We start from the raw sequence: 5097 nt of genomic DNA, 5'->3' as shown, positions 1-5097 counted from the left end.
TGAAAATCTGGCAACATCTCTGAGCAATCCCAATAACATGGAGACTTAGGTACTGATAAAAGAAGGGATAGTATGACAGTGCTTGATATCTCATGAAATTAATCAGACACAATAGCAGAGTAGGAACCGTCTCTGAAGGACATAAAAATGATTCCCATCAGAAAGCTTTTCAGAAGCAATGATCAGATTTTGTAACTCTCTGCTTTGAGTGTGTTTATCATTCTTGTGATAAAACAAATACAGCTCAGGTAAGAATCAGGTTTTCAGGAAAATCAGTCCAACATTTGCTTTGGTGAATTGAGTCAAAATATAACACAATGCCCAACTCCTTCTCCTAATGATGCGATGAACTACAATTCATTTCAACTGTACTCACATTCAGTTCACTTGATCACTAGATGGGATTCTTTCTGTTATTGCCAATCCTGAAATATTTTCCTCATTCTCTTTCCTTTTTGGAAAGCCAGCACTGTTTAGTTTGTCTTCCATTGTGTTCCATTAGTGTATTACATTCAAGCTATTTTTGTTAACACTATTTGTTAGAGATAAATTTAGAAAGAATTCAGCACATGGTTGAGATGGTGTAGAATTGCACTAGTTTTCTGTATAGAAGTTGCCTACTGATAGCAAGATTTAGAAACGATTAGTTCACATTATATTTGTTGGAAAATTATAACGATATGAGGGTGTAACTCATGAAGAAACAGCAAACAATCATTGAATTTGTATTCTACTCAGTGACATTGATGTGTTTATGAACATTTCGAATTTGTATGAAGAACATTCAGTCAAAATTTGCACACAGACTGAATAAAAGAAAATGATTTATTAAAACTTTTCCTTTCTTTCAATACTAGAATCAGAATGACAGTCTATTATCTGAAGCACTCTCATAAAATGTATACTTACAAATCATGGTTTTCTGAGATAAGATCCATAAACACAATACTCTGTAGATTTCAAAGAGAAAATGCAACATGTTTCATATAGAGAGTGAATAATATCTAAATAGATGTTTTGTGGAGAAAAATAATTCAGTCACTTTTTCCAAAGTAAATATAGGGCACAGTTGATGAATATTGAATTATTTTGTGTCTATTTTTCCAGTTGTTGTTAGTCATTGGCTTTGAACTCTGAGCTTTGGTGCAGTCCTTGAGCTCTTCAGCTACAGGATAATCCTCTACACTTAAGCAAAACCGCTAGTTCCAGTTTTGAGGTTGATAATTGGTAATCAGAACCTTATGGAGACTCCTGCTGAACTGCCTCATATCGCAACCTCCTAGATGGGAGGATTACAAGTTTGTAAGCCACCCATATTAAGCTGTTTTTCACTTTCCTTAGTGTGTTGATCGTGTCTTGTGCTAGATTGTTCGGGACTGTCATCCACACTGCAGTTCTATGAGGTAACTATGATTTTCCAAAAGGAAATTTTCCTCTATAGTATTGGATTTGGAAAGGATCCATTCTAGAAATGAATCTCAGAAAAATCCTTCAGTTTATGAATCTGTAAGGAGTTCCGCATATGTCAAATGTCGGAGATACTAGAACTACAAGCATGATCAAAACAAAAGTGATCCTCTGGTTCATCAGGCAGAGCTCAGGCCTTGACATGAAGAGCAAAAAGACAGATTCCAAAACCAGAACAAACACGATTACAGCAAGCAAAGAATAAAAACAGCAAGTAGAAAAGCATTTACAACGTTTTTTTGTCGCATTGAACATCCAAAAACATTGTGATATGCAGAAGTGCTTCAAAATGCTCACTGCTTTATAATGAAAAGCCATCATTACACAGAGAGCTTTGAAAAAATAAAGAGTTCCAAATCTATCCATTCAAAAATGTCCTTCATCTGTTTCCCAACACATTACAAAGTTGTTTCCCTATGAAGGAGAAAGTGAGAGATCAATGACCTTTTCCTACATATAACTAGCTTCTTACCAGTATGATATATACTCTCAAGAGCCTTCTAGATGAAGACTTATTGAGAGCAGATACTTATTTCCTATAATAGAAAGAAATCTTTCGGGTTATTGAAACTCCAAGATGGAGTATGAAATTGTCTCTTCTGATAATACCAAGAGCCCATTAATTAGCATGCTCAGGTTGATCCATGAAAAAAGAAAGAAAGAAAGCACTACTTCCTAGCTTCTAAGTGTAAGTGGACCCATCAAAATAATTACGTTTGCCGAAAAATAACATGTTCCAATTCAATTATTATGGCTGTGGACCAAAATAAAACTATGAAAAAAGTATAATGATATTTGAACCCTCATTCAAATTTCCCATCAACTTCTGTGTTCCAAACTGAATAGGTAGGACATTTTTAGGGCTTTTTTCAACCAAATAATTTTGCAAGATATTTTTCAAGGTAGAAGATTCTAATATATCTCAATATTTCTCATCTGTTCTCTAATCTGCAGAAGGATTCTATGACTTCTCCACAATGCCTGTAGCATTGCAAACAAAGATTCATTCATGTATACCTAAAATACCAGCCAAAATGTATTAATTTGGAGGGTGTGAATGTACACTATATGAAGATGAATTAGTTTTGAACAGAGAATCTGACATTTATAAGGCAAGAACACATGAATTCTTTCAGAATGTATTGTTATATTGCTGAAATGTTCAAATATTAAGCTATAATTTTCGACTAGAATTCACAACTCTTTCATGAAACCATATCTCATGAATCTAACGTTGTTTTCAATGCATATTTATGATGATTCAATAATTCATTGGGCATTCCTTGTCCACACGTTTCTACTACTAAATGAAATACCTTTTGGGGCATATTTTACAAAGTATACCTTGCCAAAAATTCATTAGTTATTGGATTTCTAGTTTATAAATTGAGTTGAAGTATTTGACTACAGAATAGAAAGTTTCACATGTGAGAATCCTGCTCATATTTATGATAGGCGTGGAAAGCTGAAGGTGTCTGTTTATGGACCTATTTGGGCACTAAGTTTTCTCCTACTTTGTAATTTCAACAATTATCAGTATTTCTACAGAAATATTTGAAGAAAAATGATTTCAACATTGATGTGTAAATGATGGCATGGAACCTAGGGACTTAGGGAAACCTATATCTTTTGTATTGGTGAAGGAAAATAAAGAGAAGAGAACTATATCCACAAGTCTGGATATGTAGTGCAAACTCAATCAAATAAGTGTCAAGGTGTAAACTTATAACGGTTGCAAACAGTGTATTTATACTTTTCTTATTAGTTGAATCTTCATGTCAAGTTGACATAGAGTTTCATATGTATGGCAGTGATTATATTTCTGATCATATGTAAACACACATTTCTCATTTTTCTCATATTATTTGTTCTGCCTTGAGTCACCATCCAATCCCACAAGATATAAAAGTTTATTCCAACATGTTGTTAGTGAGGATTGCTGTTGCATTGGTTAAACCTTATTCCTTTGTTTCAAATTTTGTTGTTCCTTTCCCTTCCCTTCCTTAATTTAGATTCACGAACACTGGAAAAGAATATCAAATAGAGTGACCTTGATAAGGCATAAGAAAATAAATGAAAAATACAAGAAAGAGCTTCACATAGCACATTTGAGTACTATGTCATTTTAAGTGGCAACACTTAAAAATGTAGATACCATGGTTAACCTTATTGTAATAATTGGTATATGACCTGTTTCAACCTATAAAGGATTGCAAAAGCTAAATAGCTATGGAAATAGGAACATAGAAGATTAAGCTAAGCAAAATGATCTCCTATATATGGAAAGGAGAGGTTTTTCAATTTTGGTGTTTTTCTGAAAATATTATGAGCAGCTGTTCATAACTTTCTTTCTATTTTCATTTATTTTCTGTAAGTTTCTTCCTTTATGTCACTCTATTTGATTTTGTTAGATGGTGGATTGTATACTCATTATTCTGAATAGGGCAGGGAAGAGGAACAATAAAATCTTAAGCCAGAGGACAATGTGTTGCAAGTGAAATAGACATCTGTGATGATATTTCAGGAATAATAAAATGTAAGAAAAATGAAGGATAGTATAACGTCAAAAATCAACTCACTGTCTTATATGCATAATTGTAATTGCTCTATACATCATCTTGAAAATAAAATTAAAATCAAAAGGTGATTATTGATACTTATATTTATCCTTGTTTTTATGTTTACCCATGTAAAACTATGTTGGTTAATTTGAGGTCAATAGGCAGACATGTGGAGATAGTACTGTTCTCTTCACAAACCTACGTGAATGCAGGATTGATTTTATATCTATGTTTTCAAATGTTCTCTCAACACAAATCTCTAGATTATTGTTATTCTTCCCTCCCACATTAAAAATTGCTTAAAAAGCAAATCATTTTCAGTATGAGGTTAAAAGCTCTTAGTTATCATGGAGTAAGCAAATGGTGTTGCCTTAGTTTATAACTAGGAAGTATCCAATGATGACACAAAGAAAACAAATGTTAACTGAGAATACAGTTCATGACTATAGCTATTAATTTACTTAAAGTCCTATTTTAGATATGAAGATTTCTGAGAATTTCTGGAATATAAATTTTGACCTTAAAAGTCAGTATAGTTCCAGAATTAATTCCATGCTGTTAATTGGGTATATGAAGGAGAAGACGACATATTCACATAAATATACTAATGACATTTACAACCAACTTTTTAAATACAAATTTACTTCAATATATTTTTGTTACCAAATTTCATAGAGCTTTTGTACACTGTGATCATAGTTCAAAATTATGCCCGACCATTCTCTGGAAGCCACTGAAAATATATTGAATTATGAAAGTTCATCTGAACAGATGTCAATTTTCCAAAGTATAATTTAATAATTACATGCCTCTACTAATCATTGCTAGGACATATGGCTAAAGAGCTTCCTAGCAAATATTACAGCATAAATTTGGGGAGTTGATGGAATATTGCAATAAAATTTAGCGTTTTGTGCTATCATTCCATGATTGAAACAATGTATCAAAGTGTAGTGTTCTGGCACTTCAATTAACTCTAGAAAACTTGACATGACCAAGAACTTGTGGGAAGACATCCACTGATATTTGGAAAAAGTCAATATGAGTAGTGTTTAGATCTAAGAATAAA

Source organism: Dipodomys spectabilis, unplaced genomic scaffold, assembly GCF_019054845.1.
Source record: "Dipodomys spectabilis isolate Male_0828 unplaced genomic scaffold, ASM1905484v1 ptg000437l, whole genome shotgun sequence".
Taxonomy (NCBI): domain Eukaryota; kingdom Metazoa; phylum Chordata; class Mammalia; order Rodentia; family Heteromyidae; genus Dipodomys; species Dipodomys spectabilis.
This window is presented reverse-complemented; position numbering follows the sequence as displayed.